Source organism: Dromiciops gliroides, chromosome 3, assembly GCF_019393635.1.
Source record: "Dromiciops gliroides isolate mDroGli1 chromosome 3, mDroGli1.pri, whole genome shotgun sequence".
Taxonomy (NCBI): Eukaryota; Metazoa; Chordata; class Mammalia; order Microbiotheria; family Microbiotheriidae; genus Dromiciops; species Dromiciops gliroides.
This window is the reverse complement of record NC_057863.1, coordinates 184,987,651-185,013,103: the sequence shown is the minus strand read 5'-3', so window position 1 is coordinate 185,013,103 and position 25,453 is coordinate 184,987,651. Positions and strand designations below refer to the sequence as shown.

Below are 25,453 nucleotides of genomic sequence, written 5' to 3'. Positions count from 1 at the left end.
TTTCTTAGCTCTCCCATAGATTCTGAATTTGAGTCCTGATTAGAAGGAGGGGAAATTCTGAACTATGTCATATGAAGGGTTTGAAAATTATTATTGTAATCAAAGTACTTTGTAAATCAGAGAGCTATGGAAATTAGTTTTAACCCAGTAGTTTAAGGTAGAGTGAGGAGGAGCAGGAGAATTCCAGAAATATAGGATTATTGTATGAAAATCTCAAGCTCTGGTTTTATGAAACTAAGAGCAAAATCCAAGCTTGAACATGAGACTTTCCCTCTGCCAGAAAGCTGCTATGACCTAAAACCTAGAAACAGAAGGTGTCAAGTAGAATATGCACTGATGGAGGCTTATAGCATGGACAGCTTCTGCTATTTCTGCCAAGAATTGAAACCAGATCTTCTCAATATTATCTACACAAGAGAATAATCAGAGAAGGGGAAAAAACAAACAAAAAATTATACTCTCCCTGAGCCTGAAGTCCTGCTAAACTTTCCACCCAAAGAAAGCACAATGATAATAATTGCACTTTATAAAATACAAACTACTGCACAAAGTGAGGCACTGACAGGTGTTACTTTCATCATCAGATAATAGATGAACAACCATAACAGACCAAGATGCTCTTACTGTAAGGAGATGAGCTACATTTCTTGGGTATTTTGTATTACATTTACTCAGGATGTTGTTTTGTAAAGTCCTACTTGGAGGCTAATTTCAGAATGCTCCATCTTCTAGAAATAATCTGATCTCTTGGGAGTGAAAGAAATGTCCAGTTTTAGAGAACTAGGAAGCCTTTCTCAAATAGAGAGCCTTTCTCTGCTTCCCCACACAGGTCTAACTGGTTTGTGGGAAAGAAGTTCAAGTGACATTGTGACCATAGGCTGTAAACTGAATCCTCAAGATCCATCCTTGTTTGTAAATCCTAGTACTTGGAGGAAGTCTTTGTGATTATATGATCAAAGAGGGGGAAAATCCCTTTGCTTTTTATTGTGGCTCAGGGAAGAATTCTGACATAAAATTTTCCATTACCCTTTTTCATATGCTTCTTTGTGGAAAGTTACACAGAAAGACACACACACATATTATTCCTCCACTTCCTCCTATCTTGTCTGATTTTGTTTTAAAAGTATGTTAGCTTTTATTCTAAAGGATTAAGTTTTAATAATTTCTAAGAAAGATAATATAGTCATGTTTTCCATAGGGCCTTCACTAATTATCTGGAAACTTCAGTTTGTACTTCAAAAAAGATGAATTAATTTTGAGTTGTTTTGAATGTAAGTACACAATGAAATGTTTGAATATACCTGTAATCCAGAGAAATGATGACAGTAATTGGCTTCTTAAGTTTCTTCCCTTTCTCCAGTGCCATATTTCAATAAAATAAAAGAACGCAAAATTCATTTTCAATTAAAAAAAGCCACTGTGATCCTCCTGGATTAGTCATGTATTTGGAAAACTCAAGTTCTGAAACCTCAGATCTAATATGACTATAAAGACAGAAAAAAGCAAAACAAGGACGCTCTTGTCCTTTCTCCTTCTGGTTTTACATTTGTTTGTTTTTTGTTGTTGTTTTGTTTGGGGTTTTTTGTAGCTACTTATCTAAGCATTGTCATCGGATTCCTAAGGAGCAAAGCATCTGCAATTAAGGGAAACCATGCTACAGAGAGAATGACACTTTTTTTTGTAGGGTAATGAGGGTTCAGTGACTTGCCCAGGGTCACATAGCTAGTAAGTGTCAAGTGTCTAAGGCCAGATTTGAACTCAGGTCCTCCTGAATCCAGGGCCGGTACTTTATTCACTGTGCCACCTAGCAGCCCCAGATAGAATGACTTTTAAAAAACTAGGCCCAGACTTCATAATTGAATGGATTTTTAATGGAATTCATGAGAATTGTATTCTTCCTTTTTTTAAAAACATTTCTATCCTTTAATAGTTCAAAAGACTCATGATTTCACCAGTGTAGATACTGTGTCCACTGATATTGTGAATCCTCTATGCCTCAGTCTTTCTGAGTTGCCATGAAGAAAAATACGTTATCATTTGGTGGACAAGCCCCTTTGAGCCTAACTAGTCTGGTTCATAGATACTTGATCTGTAGCCAGGCCTACAACTGAAAGTTTTATTCAACTTCCTGGCAAGTTCTGCCTGAGTTTGTGCTTTGCTGGCCTAAATTCAAGAACCAAGGTCCCTAAATTTATCTGATAAAGTCCTCATTTCTTAAATATATAGGAACTGAGCCAAATTTATAAATGAGAACCATTCCCTAATTGGTAAATGGTCAAAGGATATGAACAGGCCTATTTCAGAAGAAGAAATCAAAGCTATTAATAGTCATATAAAAAGACTCTAAATCACCAACAATTAGAGAAATGCAAAGTAATACAACTCTGAGATACCACCTCACACCTATTAAATTGGATAACATGACAGAAAAGAAAAATGACAAATGCTGGGGGGCATAAGGGAAAATAAGTACACTAACGCGCTGTTGGTAGAGTTGTGAACTGGTCCAACCATTTTGGAGAACAATTTGAAACTAGGCCCAAAGTGCTATAAAATTGTGCATGCCCTTTGATCTAGCAATAACATTACCAGGTCTGTACCTCAAAAAGATCAAAGGAAAAGGGAAAGGAAAAGGACCTATATGTACTAAAATATTTATAGCAACTCTTTTTGTGGTGGCACAGAATTGAAAATTGAGGGGATGCCCATCAATTCGGAAATGGTTGGACATGTTGTTATATGATTGTGATGGAATACGACTGTGCTATAAGAAATGATGAATAGCATGGTTTCAGAACACTTGTATGAAATGATGCAAAGTGAAGGAGCAGAACCAGGAGAACGTTGTAAACAGTTACAACAATATTGTAATGATAACCAATTGTGAAAGACTTAGCTAATGATCCAAAACAACTCCAAAGGAACCATCCAACTCAGAATACAAATTGAAGCATACTTTTTTCACTTTATTTTTCTTTGTAGTTGTTATAGATGTTTTCTTCTGTAATATGACTAACATAGAAATGTTTTGCATGAACTCACATGTATAATAGTATGTATAATTGTATAATTGATATCATATTGCTTACCCTCTCAAGGGTGGAGGAAGGGCAGGAGGGAAGGGGAAAATTCGGAACTCAAAAAAATTTTTTAATGAATGTTAAAAAACCTTAAATGTAATTGGCAAATATTTCATGAAATAAATAGAACCACATTTTTTAAAAAGAACCCAAGATCCCCTTCTTAAATATAGGGCATCAGAGAAAAATTTTCCTGGAGGTTCACATTTCTACACTGTTCTGTATTTGGGCTTGTTTCACACAGTTTTATCTGAGAGGGATGATGGCTACTGGTACAGCAGTGGGTAGCATGATAGAGTGGAAAAACTACTAGACTTGGTTACACCTTCTGGCTTTGCCATCTACTTACCAGCTGTATGACCTCAAGCTAGCCATTTAATTTGTCTGAACCTCAGTGTCCTTACATATAAAATACACAAATTTATAAAACTACATTTGTATTACCTCCTTGACAATGCTATTGCAACATTAAGAGACCGAAGGCTTCTTCTGTATCTATGGGATGTGATACCAGTTATTTTGCTCACCACACTTGGAATGTATGCTTTGCTTTTCCAAAGAGCATGGACAGAAAACTGGCCACAGGCAAAGTGGGATCAGATGGCATTGTCCCAGACCTTGCTAGTCATTCCCAGACAGCTCTCTGGAAGTGTTGTTATAAAAAGATGAAGGAATACAACCCTGACTACAGCACTGTTAGTCTCAGAGCTTGGTGGAGGTATGTGGGTATAGCCTGGTTTTTCTCCTCCCTGATAATAACACAGAAGAAAAAGCAAAGGTGTTTCTATATTGAACTAGTTTTACTTGGATAGCAAGACTGTGATTTTTTTTGACACTTAAGTAGATTAATCTTTTATTCCAGAATACTCTGAAAATGTATGTGAAAATATAATCTAAAATCAGATAAGTCCTGAGCTGCAGGTCAGAAGACTTGGGTTCTAGTGCAAGCTCCACTACTAACTAGCTATGTGACCTTGAGTGGTTTAATCTTTCTGGTCCTCAATTTTTTTCACCAACTCCCAAGAGTCTCCTGTCATTACAAGGGAACCATGCTCAAAAACAAGGCAAAACAAACAAAAAAAAACAAATTTGGATATTTTAGAAAAATTTAATTCAGCTCAGCAAATGTTTATTAAGCATCTTCTACATGTATGACACTATTCTAAATGCTGGGGATAAAAATTTTTTTAAAAACCACTGAGCTTGACTTCAAAGACTTTATAATCAAATGGAAGGGAGAGATGGCTAAGTTTAGGAACAGTTTAGACAGAGTCCTATAAAAATATGAGGAGAATGATTTGTGGTGGCACACATCTGAAATCACAGCTACCTAAAGACTAGAGCTGGTGGATCTCTTGAGCTTGGGAGTTCTGAAGCACAGTGGGCAATGCCAATCAGATGTTCACATTAGTTTAGCATTACTATGGCAGGAGTGTGTGTGTGTGTGTGTGTGTGTGTGTGTGTGTGTGTGTGATGGGAGTGGATGGGTGATAAAAAAAGAAATCCAGTTGTTTAAGAACAGGTGAAGTGGGGCAGCTAGGTGGCACAGTGGATAGAGCACCGGCCCTGGAGTCAGGAATACCTGAGTTCAAATCTGGCCTCAGACACATAACACTTAGTAGCTGTGTGACCCTGGGCAAGTCACTTAACCCCAATTGCCTCACTTAAAAAAAAAAAAAGAACAGGTGAAGTGGCTGAATGGAGCAGGGAGAGTAAGGGAGGACAGATGAGGGAGGGAGAGAGTGAAAAGGAAAGGATGGGAAGAGAGAGAAAGAAGAATGAGAGATTTACTAGTGGCCTCAGAGAAACCTTTGTGGAGGAAGTATCACTTGAGCCTGGTCACCATAGGATTCCTGTGAAAAGTAAGCCATGATGGTGTTATTTACCTGTGGTCCCTGTTACCAAGGAGACTAAAATTGGTGGATACTTGAATCTGTGAGTTCTGAGCTGCAGTAGGGGTAAAGTGGAGATGTCCACACTAAATCCAGCACCAATATGGTGAGCTCTGAGGAAGAGAGATTCATCAGGCTGTCTTGGGAGGTTAGGGGAATGAAGCAGGTCAAGCTTCTTTGTTGATTAGCACTGGGATCAGCCTGAGTGTCTTCTGCACTTCCCACCTGAGAGAGTTAGGAAGACCCAGTCTCAAAAAAAAAATACCTACCATATAAAAGATAGCTCCAAATCTCTGTGTCTCTGTCTCTGTGTCTCTGTCTTTGTCTCTGTCTGTCTCTCTCTCTGTGTCTCTGTCTGTCTGTCTCTTTCTCTCTCTCTCTCTCTCTCTCTCTCTCTCACACACACACACACACACACACACACATACACAAACATACAAGAAATTCAAATCAAAATAATTCTGAGGTTTTGCTTGGTAACCTGTAAATTAGTAAAGATGAGAATGAAAATCAGTGTTAGAGAAGCTGTAGGAAGATGCTAACATGTTGTTGGTGTCATTTGGCCCAATCATTCTGGAAAGCAATGTGGAATTATGCTAAGAAAATGACTAAGATGTTCATACTCAGAGAACCTGCTGCTAGGCACATAACTTAAGGAGGTCAAAGATAGAAAGAAAGGTCCAATGTACACCAAAATATTTGTAGTCACACTTTTAGTAGAAGCAAAAAACTAGAAACAAAGTAGATGCTTGCTACGCAGAGAATGGCTTATCAAATTGTGGTATATGGGCATGATAGACTATTATTACACACAAAAATGATGACTATAAAGAATACAGGGAGACATGGAAAAACACATGAAATGATACAAAGTGAATTTTTCAAAAAAATTATTTTAAACATTCTTTTCTTTTTTTAATTTTGAGTCCCAAATTATCTACCTCCCATCCTCCCACTATTTCCCCATCCACTGAGAAGTCAAGCAAAAGATATCAATTATACGTGTGAAATTATGTAAATGGGGCAGCTACTAAGTGGCACAATGGTTAGAGTGCCAGGCCTAGAGTCAGAAAGACTCCTTTTTGTGAATTCAAATCTGGCCTTAGACACTTACTAGCTGTGTGACACTGGGCAAGCCACTTAACTTTGTTTGCCTCAGTTCCTTATATGTAAACTGACTTGGAGAATGAAATGGCAAAGTACTCCAGTATCCTTACCAAGAAAACCCATATGAGGTGATGAAGACTTGAACACAACTAAAAAATGACTCAAAAACAATTATGGAAAACATTTTCATATTAGCCATATATTTTAAAAAAAGTGAGAAAATTACACTTCATTTTGCACTCATGGTTCATCAGTTCTCTCTGTGAAGGTGGAAAGCATTTTTTCATCATGAGTCCTTTGGAATTGTCTTAGATTATTACATTGATCAGAATAGCCAAGTCTTTCATAGTTGGTCATCATTACAACACTACTGTTATTGAGCACAATGATCTCCCAGTTCTTCTTATTTCACTTTGCATCAGTTCATATAGGTCTCACACCATGTTTGTTTCTGAAACCACTCCTGTGTTATTTCTTATAGCACAATAATATTCTATATGCCATGATTTGTTCAGCCATTTCCCAGTTGATGAGCATCCCCTCAATTTCTATTTCTTTGCCACCACGAAAAGAGTTGCTATAAATATTTTAGTACATATAAGTCCTTTTCCTTTTTTTAAAAAAAATCCCTTTGGGGTCCAGTACTAATGGTATTGCTGGATCAAAGGGTATGCACAATTGTGTAGCCCTTTGGGCCTATTTTCAACTTGTTCTTCAGAATGTTTGAACTAGTTCACAACTCTACTAACAATTTATTAGTGTACCAATTTTCCCTTGTACTCCAGCATTTGTCATTTTTGATAGGTGTGAGGTGATATTTCAGAGTTGTTTTCATTTGCATTTCTCTAATCATTAGTAATTTGATTTCTTCTTCTGAAAAAGGCCTGTTTATATCCTTTGACCATTTATCAATTGGGGAATGGCTTTTATTTTTATAAATTTGGCTCAGTTCATGATATTTTTGAGAAATGAAGCCTTTATCAGAGAAACTTGTAAAATGTTTTTATATTGTTTCAGTGTCTACATTTTAGCAAAATGTAGTTTCCCTGCTTATCTCTTTTTATTAGGTCTCTTTTTTTGCTTTTGCTTTATCTGAGATCATGCTTGCTATCCCTGCCCTTTTCTTTTTTACTTCAGAGGAAGCATAATAGAGTCTAATTCAGCCATTTATTTTAACTCTATGTGTGTGTTTCTATTTCAAATGTGTCTGGTTTCTAATCTATTCTGCTATATGCTTCCATTTTATGGATGAGCTCATCCAATTTAGATTCACAATTATGATTACTAATTGTGTGTTTCCCTCCAAACCATTTTCTTCTGTTTATCATTCTCTCTCTCTTTTTATCTTGTCCCTCCTCAAAAATCTGTTTAGCTTCTGATCATTGCCTCCTTTAATCCACCCTCTCTTTCACAGTGAACTTTTTATTGGGGGGGGGGGAAGGCAATGAGGGTTAAGTGACTTGCCCAGGGTCACACAGCTGGTAAGCATCAAGTGTCTGAGGTTGGATTTGAACTCAGGTCCTCCTGAATCCAGGGCTGGTGCTTTATCCACTGCACCACCTAGCTGCCCCTCACAGTGAACTTTTAAGCAAAACCAGGGAAAAAATATAAATAGTTACTACAACAATGTCAATAGAAGGGACAACAACAAAAATTAAAACTGAATGCTGCATAATTATAAAGGTCATACTTAACTCCAAAAGAAAGTTATGATAGACACTCTTTTTTTTTTCTTTCCCTTCCCTTTATCTCCATGTCCGTTCCCTCCCCTCCTCTTTCTCTCTTTTCTTTCTTTGCAGATATGGGGGAATATGGATATAAAATACTACACATACATGTTAGCCTTGATTGGAATGTTGGTTAATTTTATTGAACTCCTTTTTTTTTGTCTTTGTCTTTTTATTTTTTGTTATAAAGGATTTTCTTGAGTGGGGGAGGTGGAGGGGAGATGTTGGGAAATGAAGTTAATGTAAGAAAAATGTAAATAAAAAGTAAGTACCATTTATGAATTTAAAATTCAACTGCATTTATTAAATGTCTACTGTATACAAGGCTTTGTGACTACAAAGAAAAATATAAATAAGAAACTTGTGTTTTCCACTTAAAATACAAGTCTATTTTTTTGTGTGTGGGGCAATTGGGGTTAAGTGACTAGCCCAGGGTCACACAGCAAGTAAGTGTCAAGTGTTTGAGGCTGGATTTGAACTCAGGTTCTCCTGACTCCAGGGCTGGTGCTCTACCCACTGTGCCACCTAGCTACCCCTACAAGTCTATTTTTTAAAGTTCATCTTATACAATAATTTGTAAGACTATGCTTATTCCAAAAAGTAAGGTATGGTCATACAATAATTATAGGATAGATTTGGTAAACCTTATAAGACCTTTACACATCCCAGGAGAAGGACTTGGTATAAATGGCATTTGCCAAATGTCAGCAGAGAAACCAACAGCTTAGTGGATGGGAGGTGTAGAAGGGATCTCAGAACGTGTGGAATCCAACCCCTGCATTCTACAGCTGAAACTGAGGCACAGAAAGAGTAAATGACATGCTTAGGTTTACCCACAATGGTGTGCTGGCAAAGGTTCCACACTGGGCCTCAGGGGAAAATATGTAAACATAATCCACTTCCAATTTTAATTTGCATTATGAACATTTTCTCCATCACTTTCTTACATCTAGAAAATCAACAAAACAATAAATTAAGCCCTGAGTTGTAGGCGTTTGCTGATTTATAAGATGTGAATGCTCACACTGAAAATTTAATAACTAACTCATGAACTGGCTCAAGCACACCCCTGGACAACTCTTAAACGTCAAGGGCAGGTTTTTTTTGTTTTTGTTTTTGTTTTTGTTTTTGTTTTTAGTGAGGCAATTGGAGTTAAGTGACTTGCCCAGGGTCACACAGCTAGTAAGTGTTAAGTGTCTGAGGCTGGATTTGAACTCAGGTACTCCTGACTCCAGGGCCAGTGCTCTATCCACTGTGCCACCTAGCTGCCCAAGGGCAGGTTTTGAACCCAAGTCCTCCTGAGTTTTTATGCAGTCTATACCATACTGCCTCTTTTTTTTTTATTTTTTTAGTGAGGCAGTTGGGGTTAAGAGACTTACCCAGGGTCACACAGCTAGTAAGTGTCAAGTGTCTGAGGCTGGATTTGAACTCAGGTACTCCTGACTCCAGGGCCGGTGCTCTATCCACTGTGCCACCTAGCTTCCCCACCATACTGCCTCTTGATCATGCATATTTTCTTTTGGGGAAAATTCACATTAATTTGATTGGGCCTGATTTCTTAGCATTTCCTATACTGCCAGATCCTGCCAGCTGAATTGCATTTCAATAATAAAGACTGAGTGAAGAGTTTCATATGAAACTATTTTAAGGAATTTTTTAATGTTGTCCCTATTGTAGGCAATATTGGATTAGTCTTCCACTAACTATGTGGAAACTTTGATGTCTAGAGTGTTTGTTTAAGAAACATATATACAGCTCCCAGGGAGAGAATGTGGGAAATTCAATTTGCTTTCTTCTTTCTCCTTTCATTCACCCTTGTTTGCCATCGCTTATCATTCTCTCTTATCTGTCCCTCATAGGCTCCTCTCTGAACCACACTCCCCCCCACCCTTTCCATCCCTCTACTAAGCCAAAAACCTATGCCCTAGAAAAGAAATATCAAATTCAATGTTTCTTTGTTCTGTTATGGTCATCACACATGTGGAGACAACTCTGCTTATTTAAATCCTTTGATCTAAAATAAAGCCAGGTCCCAATTAGTGAACTTAATGAATTACTCTGAAGTGGTCACATGCATTTGAATTCACACTATCAAACTTGTAATTATGTAAAATATGGTAATTAGTTCCAGCCCAGAGGAAGTATGCTGTGCAAATTAAAATAATGCATCTTCAGGGGATTCATGATTCCCACTAAGTTGGAGATAGGTATACAAGCTCTTTGAGGACAGGGTCTGTTTTTAATATTATTTTTGTATCCCTGGTGCCTATCACAGTGCTTAACACCTATAGTAGGGGTTTAAGAGATACCTTTTGAATTGAATTGAATCTGCTGTACTGGTAAAATTTGCTGCTTGACCAATATATTGGACTAAAGAAAAAGCAGGCCACCAGGTTATTGAATAGCAAACAATTATAGCAAAGCAAAAAGATATTTTTAAAATAGCAAAAATATCTCATAGCAAGTGATCACACTTTGATCTGATCATTTTCATGTGTTAAGGGGGTAGCATATTAATATTATGTACTAATATGGGCTTGCTTCTCCAGTTCTTGAGACCCCTAGGGACAATGCACATGGGGCAGCCTTTCCAAATATATCATAATCAAAATGTAAATGCCTTCACCTATTATCTGCCTTTCCAACATTATTATGCCTCTTCTAGCATTCAAAGGCATTTGTCTTTTAAAATTACAGGATTTTTTTCACTTGTATTATTATCTCCTCTCATCCTGTAGGAAGTCATAGGTCCCTCAGAGCTGTAACTGAATCACGCACATCCTGTTCCCATCTCAGCATGACCATGATGTCGAACCAAGGGGGTCATTGATTTACATTCGACAGATATAGGAAGTTAGAGAGAGTTACAGCTCAAGACACTTGTACCACTGTTGTTTAACAAAACTTGGGTTCTGTATTATGAACTAGAAAAATCTAGAGAAGACATGGCAGGTAGATCAACTCAAGCTTTAGTTGAACATGTCTATGGTAATTTAATCTCATGTTATAATTTGGACCTAGCCAAGGTAAGGTAATTTTTTTCACTAGGCAATCTAGAGATCCCTTTTGGGTTCCAAATTTTATGTTTCTAAGAACTGTATTATTTGTTTATATATGTCCAGATCAATGTCCTCAATACTGTGGGGGATACCCCCCCAAAAAATTAGGGTCTCTGCTTTTCAAGGGGATTTATAGTCTAGCTGTAGAGATTAACTTTTTTTTTTTTTGGTGAGGCAATTGGGGTTAAGTGACTTGCCCAGGGTCACACAGCTAGTAAGTGTTAAGTGTCTGAGGCCGAATTTGAACTCAGGTCCTCCTGACTCCAGGGCCAGTGCTCTATCTACTATGCCCCCTAGCTGCCCCCTAGCTGTAGAGATTAAAAAACAAAACGAAACAAACGTGTCAAATCATTACAGAATATACAGAAATAAGTAATTCAACACTAAACCATTTGGAAAACACAAGTGTATACAAATTAAGAAAAGGGAAAAGCTATTGTGATGATGAAGAGATGGTGCATTGAGAAGATGACATTTTGATTGAAGAAAGTTTATAAACTGGATAGGAGTGTTCAGGGGGAGGGAAAGTGATAAGAGAGAAAGGTGGTTGGGGCAGCAAGGCTTAGCAAAGGTAAGGATAATTATGATATTTGTAAGGAACCAATCAAGAGACTGATTTATCTAGAATAAAAAATTTATGTTCAGGAGCAGTGAGAAATAACATTGGTTTGGTATAAGTGAGTTAGTTAATGGAAAGTCTTAATATTGCAAGGCTAAGGAATTTAATCTTGATCTGATAAGGAATAGGAAACCATTTCAGGTTTGAAGAACCCGTAGAGATGTGGCATGATACAAGCAATACTTTGGGGAAATGAGCCTTAATGGCTTGTCAGAAGTATACAAGACTACAATACTTGAAGACTTCCTACCTCTTGTTTCCAGAGGCAATGACAACCAGTGGTTCAAAACATAAAAACAAACATGGAAAAAGTCTACTCATGAAAGATACACATTGGAACCTGAGTGGGCTGGAGGAAAGGACTGATGAGAAAAAGAGAAGCTGTAGTTACCCAAATGGGTTTGGTGATATCATCATACCCCACCCCATCTTGCAGTTGAAGAAAGCCAATAAAGATAAGTGGTAGCCAAGACCCCAATTGCCAGTGATCCAATGTAGATGCTAGTCTCTACAAGGCAAGCTGTTTTTTTTTAAAGTTTTATGGATGCTCTTTTCTTATTTCATTGTCACTTAAGAAGTATGATGATGACTATGACGATGACAGCTAGAATTTACATTCTACTTTAAGGTTTACAAAGTACTTTACAAATATCATCTCAGTTTTAACACTCGCAACAATTCTGAGAGGCAGTTGCTAGTATTAAGATAAGGAAACTGAGGCTGAGAGGAGTTAAGGGACTTGCCAAAGATTATAGAATTAGTGTCTGAAGGGGCAGCTAGGTGGCATAGTGGATAGAGCTGTTAAGGCTAAAATTCTAGCTAGTCTGTCTAAAATAGCTAATGAGTGGTCGCCAATAAATTATAAGCTTTAGCAAGCGTTAGACTTTTAAGCATTTATTAAGGAGAATAAGAATTCGGTAAAGAGAGAAGGAAAGGCCTACATTCATCCATCTATTAAAGGGAGAGCGCATTTCTAGCTCCGCTCTCCGCCAGTCCACAGGAAAGAGATCGAGCCAGAGCACCAAGCTCCCCCTTCTTCTCCTACCAGCAAACGTCACTTCCTGACACCAAAGAAAAGACGCATGGTCCTTGCCCTCGAGATGTTCACCTCATGGCAGAGCTTTTCTACAGTAAATCTCCAGCAGGTGGATCATTCCAATCCTTACAGAGCACTGGCCCAGATTCAGGATTACCTGAGGTTCAAATCCAGCCTCAGACACTTGACACTTACTAGCTGTGTGACCCTGGGCAAGTCACTTAATCCCAATTGCGCCACAACACACACAAAAAGAAAAATTAGTGTCTGAGACTGGATTTGAATTTATACCTTCCTGCCTCCAATTCCAATGATAGCCCTCTTTTAAAAGAACCCTCCCTTGTAACAAATAACTAGAGTCAAGCAGGCAATAAAAATGACAGTTCCACATAAATTAATCTACAGATTCAGTGCCATATATAATGTATATAAATAATATATAATATTATATACATATGTACATAAGTACCCATACACACACACACACACACACACACACACACACACACACACACATATATATATATATACGACAGACAGACAGAGAGATCCAACTACCAAAGAGCTAAAAAATTCATCTGGAAGAAAAGAAAAAGGGTCAAGTGAAGTCAAAGGAAATCATGGACAAAGTGAGAAACAAGATGGCCTAGCAATACCAGATATAAAAATTTACTACAAAGTAATAATCACCAAAAAGTATATGGTATTGGTTTTCTTAAAAATAGAGATGTTATCAGTGAAACAAACATAGGAAAACCACAGTAAAGTTAATACATGTTAGCCTTGTGTTCTGTAGACTCAAAGACTACAAATACTAGCACAAGGGCCTATTTAGCAAAAGATTGGTGGTGAAATTGAAATGCAGTATGGAGGACATTAGGCTCAGACCACACCTGGAAACTCCTATGTCACAACAATCCAAATGGAACATCCCTACCTGTTTGGCTTAGGTAAAAGCACTTAACTGCCTTGGGCCCCAATCCCAAGGGTTGAACTAAATAGAATTTAAGGTCCAAGACAGTTTGAAATCAATGTCTCTATTGTATTTATGAACATTGTAAAGGAACACACTGCAAAAGATGTAATAATTATGATTGATATAATGACCAACCACAACCCTATTAAACTGCTGATGATTTTAATGTTTACCTCTTGCAAGACAGACCTCTTGCCATATGAAAAAAATGCTCTAAATCACTATTGATCAGAGAAATGAAAATTAAAACAACTTTGAGTACCACCTTATACCCATCAGATTGGCTAATATGACAAATAAAGGAAAATAACAAATGTTGTAGAAGCTGTGGAAAAATTGGAACATTAATACATTGTTGGTGGAGCTGTGAAGTGATCCAACCATTCTGGAGAGTAATTTGGAACTATGCCCAAAGGGCTATGGGAGCTGTTCATACCCTTTGACCCAGTGGTACCACTGGTAGGTCTGTATCCCAAAAGAGATCATAGAAGAGGCAAAGAGACCTACATGTACAAAAATATTTATAGCAGCTCTCTTTGTGGTGGCAAAGAATTGGAAACTGAGGGAATGCCCATCAATTGGGGAATGGCTAAACAAGTTGTGGTATATAAATGTAATGGAATACTATTGTGTTGTAAGAAACGATGAGCAGTTCAGAGAAACCTGGAAGGACTTACATGAACTGACGCTGACTGAGAGGGGCAGAACCAGGAGAACATTGTACACAGTAACAGCAACATTGTGTGATGAACAATGGGGATAGACTTGACTCTTCTTAGTAGTGCAATGATCCAAAACAGTTTCAAAGAACTCATGTGATTGTGCATATACAACCTACATCAGACTGCTTTCTGTCTTGGGGAGGAGGGAAGGAAGGGAGAGTGGGAGAAAAAAAAATTTGGAAGTAGAAAGCCTGTAAAAACAAATGTTGAAAACTATCCTTATATGTAACTGGAAAATAATAAAATACTTTTAAAAAATAAAGTTGTTTGAAGGGGGAAAAAATGGCATGTGATAGAAATTCACATTGTTATTTACAAACCTTTTTTGTTCCTTTTTGTATAAGAAATGTTGGTGTTTGTTTCTATTTGTCAATGTAACATTTTTTAAAACTAATGGAACCTTAAAAAAGAAAAGAAAGGAAGAAAAAATGCACAGATGTGTCACTAGTTAAAGCTTTTTTTTTTAAGTGAGGCAATTGAGGTTAAGTGACTTGCCCAGGGTCACACAGCTATAAGTGTCAAGTGTCTGAGACCAGATTTGACACTGGTCTTCCTGAATCCCAGGGCCGGTGCTGTATCCACTTCGCCACCTAGCTGCCCCTTAATAAAGCTTTACAAAAATAAGTACTTTTAGGATATTTTAAAGCTGTTCCATGAGGGAAAGGATTTAGACATAGATGTACTGGTAAATGTTTACCATAGGCTCTCCAATATACATACATACATACATACATACATATATGTTACACACGATTTTAAGGTTAATCTGAATTATTATCATTTTCTCCATTACTTTATTAGTCTAGGCAATCATTAAAACAAAAAATCGACCTCCATTTGTAGTGTTTTGCCAATTTCTAAGTTAAAAATGTTGACATTGAAAATTTAACAATTAGCTCTTGTGAACAATCCCCTTTTGGCTGGCACTAACACATACCTGGACTTAGATATCAATCCAAATTATTTTGCACCTGAATTTTCTGGATAAATAGAATCAGGGGGGGCATCCATGCAGGCTGTGAAGATCATGAGATGTTCCTCTCAGCTCCTATTTCTTGGTGCACTCCAGTTATCAGCTTAAAGATTAAAGGTAAATGGTACTGCAGCAAACGGACCTTAACACTAAACAGAATTCTGAAATGAGAGCTTTTATCCAGTTTTCAGGACTTCTAGGAAAGGTTTCACTAAGAGGGGATACTATTATATGTACACTGGATCTGTAGAACATTGCCCTGCCTCGTGGGCATTGCCAGCATTCAGAATTTTGAAAGTGTTATCATTTTCACTTACTTGAAAAATTGACAAAATTTTGGTGTTTAGGGTGAACAAAGGTAGCAATTAGGATAAAATATAATTATGCTTCAATTAGGAAAGTAAAGAAGGGAAAAAAAACCCTCTCCAATTACCCTGACAATTGATTTTAACATAATCCCATAAACTTCAAATGGTTTGGGGGTTGGGGTTTCTGGATTGGGGGGGGATGGAATTACAGACATTGATACATTCTGACAAAACTGTCTCTCTTTCATAACAGTAGCTGGAAGAAGTGTGAAGTTTTTCATTACCAGCTCTTGGTAGGCTCAACATTTGGTGGGCTGGAGCATATTACTTCAATATTACCCCCATAGGTTAGATACTGAAAATAAAACTAAGGGTAGAAGCTAATCAGACATTGTAATGTTGCTAAAAAACTCCCCTAGAGTCCTTTCTGGCAGTGCGTAGTGTAGATTCTGTATTCCAGCAGCCTCTGAAAGATTAAGTCAGTTCACTGTCTGGAAATAAACACTTAGATGTGGTTCTATATTTAATGATGTGCATGATATGATTTATTTATAATCATACTTGTAGCATGATTGGATGGCTGTTCAAGAAGAAGTTATAGGAAACACTCTGATGAAAATTTTTCAGGGAAAAAAAAAATCTGAAATTCCCAGAGAAGTGAGCAGCAAAAACTTAATACGTGGCATTTCTGCCTGAAAACCTACAGGCACATTAAGGTGCATTTTGAGAGTATGCCAGGCTTAACCATAGTGGCATTTAGATCCAAGAATTCAAAACCATCATTATTAAAAAATAGATTTTCATATGTAAAAAAATCAATTTTTCTAAACTATGAATGTGCTAAAGCTGATAAACTGTCTTGGAAATAGTTTTTCAATGTTTATCTTATTCTTTTTTACATGCCATCTTTCATATATGAAGATGCCAATACTGGCCCCCTTTGTTGAGTCATTTTTCAGTCGTGTCCAATTCTTCATGACCTTATTTGTGGGGTTTTCTTGGAGTGGTTTTCTATTTCCTTCTCCAGCTCATTTTACAGATGAGGTAACTGAGGCAAAACAGGGTTAAGTGACATGACCAGGGGTCACACAACCAGTAAGAGTCTGAGGCCTGATTTGAACTCATGAAGACGAGTCTTCCTGATTCTAAGCCAGTGCTCTTACCTACTTGACACCTAGCTGCCCCGAGACTTAACATCCAACAGGAAGCATTTGCAGTGAGTTGTTTTTCCAGTAGCATAGATAGGTTTTCACTAATCCAGCCATACCCTCTTGGTTGGTACACACCAAGATTCATGGAATGTATCTGACAAGATGACTGGGGTTTAGAGGGTCACTAAATTGGCCATGGAATAGAGAAAAGCTAACTAGCTTCCACAACTATTGATCTCACAACCTTGGCTTCAAAACAACCGTCTGGTGACCCATTGCTCCATACCAATTTGTAATGACAGTGTAATGTATAGGAGGGAAGTTTTAGTGTGTTGAGATAATCTGGCTTCTTTGCTTCCTTGGACAAAGTTTTTTCATAGAAACCTGATTGTTGATATGAAGGATGGACTGTGAAGAAGAGGAGAAGAAAGAAAGTTTATAAACTTTTGCGTATATATGTACATTTATATAAAGAATGTTTACACACAAATATAAACTAGCAACAAAATTGCTATGGTGTAATGTAATGAATTGTATTTTTTGTTTACATTTTGTAAAACAAACTGTTTCAATTATAGCACCATAGGTACATCCTCAATTTACTCATAGATCCCTCTGGACAAGCTATCCCAAATTTAAGATATTGTGTGGATGAACATCTGCTCAAAACCAAAACTCACAGGTCCCCACTAAGGATTCACTTATTGCTAGTCAACCAAAGGAAACAATTCTGTGAAAACAAAAACATTTAAATAACAGAACACAGTAAGAAGCATAAAATTATACACTTAGAACTGGAAGGAAACTTAGTAGCCACCAAATCCAACCCCTCCACTTCTGTTTCACAAATGAGGAAATTGAGGCACAGGGATTAGATCACTCACCTGTGAGCACACAGCTGATAAGCATCTCATACTAGAGCTGAAACTAAGTCACTGAAACTCCAAATCTAGTTCCCCATCCAATATTCCATACTGCCTCTCTGTAGAAAGGGTAGCAATAAAGCATTTATGCCCCTTAAACCTAGGATACTCTCTCCCACAAATAGACACACCATCAGTGAGACAAGGTTACACTGAGAGGTGTGGGAGAGACACAAGTTGGAAATATGTGGCCAGGGTGTATGTACAGACAAGCATATATGGCTTCCAGTGCTGCAGGGCTACCGTCATATGATGATGTCACCGTGACATCATCTTCTGTTGGGTCTTTTCCCCACTGGTCATACATAGCGCAGTCTCTGTCAAATGTGTATGGTGTGAGATCGCTATCAGAACTAAGTCTCTGCTGTTCCAGCTTTTGTGACTGCTTCTTTACCATATAATACTGTGGCTGTTACTGCCAAGTCATTGCCAGGCTCTATTGGGCACAGTAGCTGTCAGTCTCTTCCTTCTGCTTCTATCTGGCATCAATTGGAGTCCTCAAGTAAGGTGCGACATATTCCAATAAGAGGAAAAGTAGGCTCTGCTACCTGTCTTTTAGCTTAATGCCCAGGGGCTTCAGCTATACCTCATTATAAAAAGGCAGAATCATTTTCACACACCCTGTCATTCAATAAGGGGAAAATCATTAATGGTCTTACTCTCCTTGTCAGTTCTCTGAGCTTTGGCTGCAATAAGTAGAAAGGATGAACCTCACCAAAGGGGCCAAGCTTAGAACATAGAACAGCCAGACAGAGATATAGTGCCCAATGACTTTGTCAATTTCTCTTCATCTCTCACCAGAGTCAATATTTCTGTCTGAGGTCTTGGCCTGACTTGGGGTCAGGAAGTACCTTCTTAATGTCTGATTGCTAAACTGCACTCTTGCGGCATCAACCAAGACCCAGGTTTCTTCACTTTTTTTTTCTTTTTTTCTGTCATGGGCCCCTTTACCAGTCTGGGCGATTGGGCCCCCCCCCCCCCAGGAGCCCCTTTATAGAATAATGTGTTTTCCTTTCCCGGTAGGTTCTGAGCTGAGGGAGCGCGAGCCAGACCGCCCCGCTAGGCCAAGATGCCTGGTCGCCAGGAGCTTGTGTGTCGCAAGAACGTACAGAGGACCGCCGGGGGCCTTCGATAAGTCTCGGTCGGTTGGATCAGAGCTGAAGCTGATCGGCGAGTAAGGGCTCCACAAGAAGCGCGAGGCGTGGCGGGTCAAGTTCACTCTGACAAGATCCGCAAGGCCGGGGGGCAGCTGCTGACCGCTGGAACGAGAAGGACCCCCCCGCGCCTGTTCGAAGGCAAGCCTGCTCCGGAGGCTGGTGCGCACTGGCGTCCTGGACGAGAGCAAGATGAAGCTGGATTACATCCTGGGCCTTAAGATCGAGGACTTCCTGGGGGCGGCACCTGCAGACAGCATGTCTTCAACCTGGACCTGGCCAAGTCCATCCACCGCGCTGGTGCTCATCCGTCAGAGGCACATCAGGGTCCGAAAGCAGGTGGTGAACATCCCCTCCTTCATAGTGCGACTGGACTCCCAGAAGCACATTGACTTCTCGCTGCGCTCACCCTACGGAGGGGGGCCAGGCAGGCAGGGTCAAGAGGAAGAATGGCAAGAAGGGTTGGGGGGGGCCGCACACTGGCGATGACGAGGAGGAAGATTAAATGCTAGCCCTCCCACCCTCTACTCCCCAAAGTTTGCTGGATTGGAATAAAGCTCTTTGACTTCTGGGGGAAAAAAAGAAAAAAAAGTGTGGTTTTTCGATGAGCAGGTAGATTTCAGAGAAACCTGGAAGGACTTACATGAACTGATTGCTGAGTGAGATGAGCGGAACCAGGAGACCATTGTACACAGTATCAACAACATTGTGTGTTGATTAACTGCGATAGACTTGACTCTTCTCAGCAATAGAATGGTCCAAGATACTTCCAAAGGACTCATGATGGAAAATGCTTTCCAAATCCAGAAAAAAAAGAACTGTGGCATCTAGATGCAGATTGAACCATACTATTTCAATTTTTGTTTTTGGTTTGTTTTTCCCTTTTGCTCTGATTCTTCTTTCACAGCGCCGACTAATGCAGAATATGTTTAATGTGATTGTACATATATAACCTATATCAGATTGTTTGCTTTCTTGGGAGGGGAGAGGGAGGGGAGGGAAGGAGGAAAATTTGAAACTAGAAATCCTATAAAAACAAATGTGGAAAACTATCTCTATATGTAACTAGAAAATAACAAAATACTTTTACGATAAAAAAGAAACAATGTGTTTTTTAAACACTATAAAATACACAAGATTGCAAAGGAAATCAATTTTATTGAATTTGATTTATCAAAATATTTTTTAAAACAAATTTGTGAACCCCAGATCAAGTAAATTGACAAGGGCTTTCCAGGTCCTCCCACTTCTCAGTTTTTTCAACCCAAAGGTTATTTTGGTTTTCCTGCAAACATATTGGAAGGGGGAATGCAGAGAAGCAAACACTCCCAAGGTATAGTCCCTCAAAGGAATCACCATTTCCCATAATGCTTTGCCTCAAATTCCTGTCTTTCACTTCAAACCTTTCTAGCCTTAAGTACAGCCCTAAACATAATTGTACAGATGAGTCCCAATTAGTGCAAATAATAAATCCATGAAGTCTGTGACATTATTCTAATTCACACTATATATACTGTAGGTTTACAAAGTACTTTATATTAAATAATAATAAAACAACTGACATTTGTGTAGCACTTTAGAGTTTGCTTTACATTATCTCTCTTGATCCTCACAAGCCATTGAGGGAGGGTAAGTACCACAGGTACTTCTCATGTTCCACATGAAAAAAACTGAGGCTCAGCTATATTCAAATAGCTACTGTTAAGGGTGGCTTCTGAACCTGATTTCATGGCTAGTGCTTTTTCCCCTAGTCTTCTTTATCTGTCTAAAAAACATGTGATAAGGGCTTATCTTTAAGAGATAGGAGATCATGAAAGAGATTGAAAAGGAATGGTCAACCAATGAGGAGGAAAAGCTAGAAAAAACAGTGTCCCTCCCAGAAGCCAAAGGAGGTTAGAGCATCTAGAAAGAGGGTGAGAGGTCTATGGTGTCAAACGCATTGCATGAGAACTGGAAAATCAATAAAGCTATTGGATTTAAATAGTTAAGAGATCCTTGGAACCTTGGAGAGAGCAAGGGGGTGGGATTGGGAAGTGAGTAGGGTGGCAAATGTACCTATAAGGAAAATGCAATGGAAAGAACATGAAATATAAGAAAATAGCTTAAAGGGATTACAAGGTCATGTGAAAGTTCTTTTGTTTATTTGTTTTTTGTTTTTAAAGAGAGGGGTGATTTAGGTATGTTTGTAGGCAACAGAGAAGGACCAGTAGATAGGCAGACAGTGAGGATGGGAGGGGGAACGAGGAAGGGAAGAGAGACACCACACACAGACAGAGTGGGGCAAGAATCTGATAGTCTCTCTGAATGTTGAGTCCCATTCCAAATTGGATAGGGATTTTTTAAGTTAAATTCAAATTTAAGTTTAAAACTAAATTTTGTGAAACAGCTTTTGTTCAGTTAGCCGAAAGTAAATGAATAAGCCATTCTTTCTAAGGTCCATATGTGACATTAATACATCAAAACAAAACCCTTAATTCAGGTGAGGATGGCTCAGTATCAGAAATAACATTTGGAGTCTTCAAGAGCATAATGACAAGAATAACAGCATTAATGCTTCTAACTTATGAATTCTAAATCAATTGTGATATTAGTAACAATTTACACTCTTTCTAATGTCTTTCTAGCCAGCCCTTCCCATCTACTACAGGGATATGGAGTATATTTTGGTTTTTTACAAAACATATCTTCATGACATTGCTAAATGGACTATGTAAATATTACCTTGTCAAGTCATGTTGGCCTGGTTCTATCACATTAAAGCTTATGTATTCCTATTGGATGGTATGCTACTTATTAATTTTTCTTTTTAATATCTATTTATTTTAATAACAACCTTGTCCAGGTGACCAAAAAAAATTGATTTGAAGCAATATTTTATGAACTCTGAAAATAAAATACAAAATTTCTATGTACTTATTCAGAATTTTTAAAAAATTGTTCATTCTCTTTCAAGGGGTCCACAGATAAAATTAATCTTAAAATCTTTCTTGACACTAACTTGATACTAATCATTAATCTCTCAGTCTATTTGACATAGTATATTAGGCTAGGGACATGAGCTAGAGCTGTGATTTCATTGATAGAGGGATCCTCCCAAGTGAGGAAATACCTACTAAATGAGGGTTAGCATCTTTTCTGCAATCTATAGTCTTATGCAATCTTAAAACTGAGGTTCAATTGACTTGGCCGGGTTATCCTGCTTTGAGGCCTGGTCTCTAGCCACTATTCTACATTGCCTCTCTGAAGTAGCACATCAAGGGTACCAAACTATTTCTTTCTCATCACTGTATCTCTGATATAAAAGACATTAGGTTTTAACCCCATTCATTTTAACAAGTTTGAATAACTTGCTAAAGTTAACACAAAATGGAAGAATCAATAGCTTTATCTACTAGACATGCTTTTATCTGTCCTTTTATCCATTATTTCATTAATGCTTTTTTAGAAATGCTCAGATCTATCCTAAAACAGAATTTTCCCTTAGCAACACATGACCGTTTTAGATAATACCAGATATTTCTTACAGATCAGGGATGAGAATTTAGAAACCTTGAAAATTATTGGTTCAGAACCATACTGTTTCCAAATGTCTCTGGGAATATGATTAAAGGATGATTACTATGGACTTACTGTAAAACATCTCTAGAGATACTTACCACTATGGATGTCTAGCTAGGGTAGACTAACAGTTCCCAAATTAGAACTTAAGGGAAGTAGAAGAAATAACATTTTCACTGAACAAACATTCTTTGTCCTATCACTTCTTTGGTTCTTGAGAATCTGTGATCACATCCATGAGAATACTCCCTCTAACCACCTATCCATGACTGTCATCCTGAGCAACTCTAATCTATGTTCTTCTACAAATCTGTTACAAAGAGTCCACTCTATGTTCTGGGAGCCTTCCTCAAGATCTGATGACATGAAAAGATACTAAAAAAGTACATAGATTGTCCATCAGTTATCTCTCCCTCTTACTACATGATTGGTCCATCTTGTATACCTAGTTTTTGTTTTTCTGATAATATCCTATACATCATTTCTCTTGCCTAATTCTGACTGTGTATCACAGAGGTATCAAACACTCTGCAGTTTACATTCCCTACCTTCCACCCCAACACTCCTGAGTGTGGCCCAACCAAATTAAAACCTGAATTGGCAAATAGTTAATAAAATTTTTAAAAAAATACATTAGAAGGGGAAGCTAGATGGCGCAGTGGTAAAGCACTGACCCTGAATTCAGGAGTTCAAATCCAGCCTCATACACTTATTAGCTGTGTGACCCTGAGCAAGTCACTTAACCCCCATTGCCTGCAAAAAAACCAAAAAAAAAACAAAAACAAACAACAAAAATACATTAGAGCAGCTAGGTGGCAAGTGGATAAAGCACTGGCCCTGGATTCAGGAGTACATGAGTTCAAATCCAGCCATCAGACACTTGACACTTACTAGTTGTTTGACCCTGGGCAAGTCACTTAAACCCTCATTGCCCCACACCAAAAAAAGTAGCAAAAAAATACATTAGAACATAAATAATGTTAATATGTGCTCTTCCCAAGTTAATACACAGCCCTAGTGTCCTTTATTTCTGTTTGAGTTTGAACTACTGGTGTAGTATATTGTATCCTGCTCATATCCTCCATGTTCCTCTGGTTCACTGTCTCTATTACCCTTGGGGTGATGCTCAACTTCAATTCTCCTATTCACTAGTCCAGTAAAATTATCGTAGGATGGTCAAAGTCAACCAATTTAAAGCTACCCTACCCAAGAGGATTGACTGTGGTTTAAAAAATTCCACTCCACATATTTTTTTCCATTTGCCCAGAGGCCAATTGATATAAGGAATAACTGTCAATTACATTATTTTCCTCAGTTGAAATGTGGTGCATTTTTATAATAATTAACTAGATTTACATGTTAAGTTATTAGCTTCTCTGAATTAAAGCGTGGAAAAAACTCTTGCAAATCTTGAGTCATAAAGGGGAATTATCTTGTCAGAAGCAAAACCAATTTTAAAGTTGATGTGATTTAAACAGAGTAAAGGGTATCATTAAATAAATGTATGATTGATTGAAAAAGAATACGGGTTTGTCCTCTGATGAGAATGAGAGATAAATGACAGACTGGCCCTGTGCTGTGCTGTTACCCTTAAGATAGCAAGATAACATGGGAAAGGTCCCCACATTGTTGGGCAGACCCCATGTGGTGAGCTTATGAAAGGACATGGAAAAATTGCTGCACAGAAAAGTTAGGCATGGATGGGTTATGACTGTTGATGTGCCATCCACCCAGGATGAGATCACATCTATTTGAATATCTAATGTAAGTAGGGGATCAATTTGTAGTAGAGCCCATTTCATTCACCTATGACTCTTCAAATCAGCCTTTAAACCCTGAAAAGTAACCTTTCCTTCTCTATCCCTGTTCTCCCTCTTGTAACAAAAATAGCACATACTCTACATGAATAACACGCTAGTCATGGAGAGCAACAGCTGTACCCACCTAGCCTCCAATTCTTTGGACTTCACGAGGAGTCAGAAAGCTGAGATTGCAGTTTTATGATGAATTGCATGACTAGATGTATTCAGTTGTCTCTGGAATGGAAAAATCATTTTTAAAATGTCTTCTTAGTTGGAGATAGTATAAATGGCTGCTGTTCTCACAAATTCTACCCATTGATGTGTAATCATCGGAATTTGCTCAGCCATATTTTCAATTCTGGGGTAGTCATTCACCTTTATCCTGAAACACTGAGCCTCTGTCTCTGATTCCATAATTGTAGCTATAGATTATTTTTAAAAAAAGTTTCTCAATGAGAAGCATTCTTTTTAAAACCATTTTTTCAGGGGTTTATAAATAACTTCATATTCATCTAAACACAACAAGGATGTCATCTTGAGATATATGACAGGGCTTCCCTGCTGAGGTTTGAAGATACCTAACATTCAGTTTAATCATTATTCATAACGGTCTTGTCCCACATTATAGGCTTTATTAATCTACCAAGTCTTTTTAAATTACTATGCCCAGATTACCTGTAGTGGAAAAGGGTAACTCCTCCAGGACACAAACTTGCCCTTGAGGATAATCTGTCTTCCTGTAGATGGGAAGAATCAGGGCTTGCAAAGATTTCATGCATTTGTTTTTTAACAGCCAGAGCTTTCCCCTTCATTTCTTCTGATGTGATTTTCATCCTGGTATTAAATGCCTCTAAAATGATGGCCCTTCTACCACTTCCCTTGAGAATCTACTTTGTAATTTTATAGCTGTTTTAGAGAAATCTCCTAAAAGCTTAATTTAGACATTAATTTATGCACTGGAATCCTTCTACTGTTAGCTCTGTGCCTCTCATCATGTTAAATTGTTTCTCTCCCCTTTGGCTAAGTTGATCCTGGAAGATTAGAGGAAATGAAAGTTTACAAGTCAATACATTCTCTGGCCAGTGGACTCTTCCAAGGGATAGAAGAGCACAATTATCTTCCACTGAGGGTATAGATGAAATAGGTGTTTATCTTGGTGAAAATTATAACCTGAACCATTTCTGTTTCAAGAGGATGTCGAAAGCCAACCTAGAGAAAGAGTTGAACCCTTCCAATATTTAGGTGGACTATTGAAAAATCTAATGGCAGGGTTTCGACAAATTCCTTTAAAAAAAATATTGCAACATGTTATTTAAAAAATAATACCCTCAGAATAGTTCCAAATATAATAACTTTCAAAAAAACC

The 25,453-nt window shown here is 38.0% G+C and overlaps 1 pseudogene; it reads left to right on the top strand.

Moving 5' to 3' along the window:
- The first annotated feature begins 3,643 nt into the window (after positions 1-3,643).
- On the top strand, positions 3,644-19,232 carry LOC122747305 (annotated as a pseudogene).
- Positions 19,233-25,453: the final 6,221 nt, after the last annotated feature.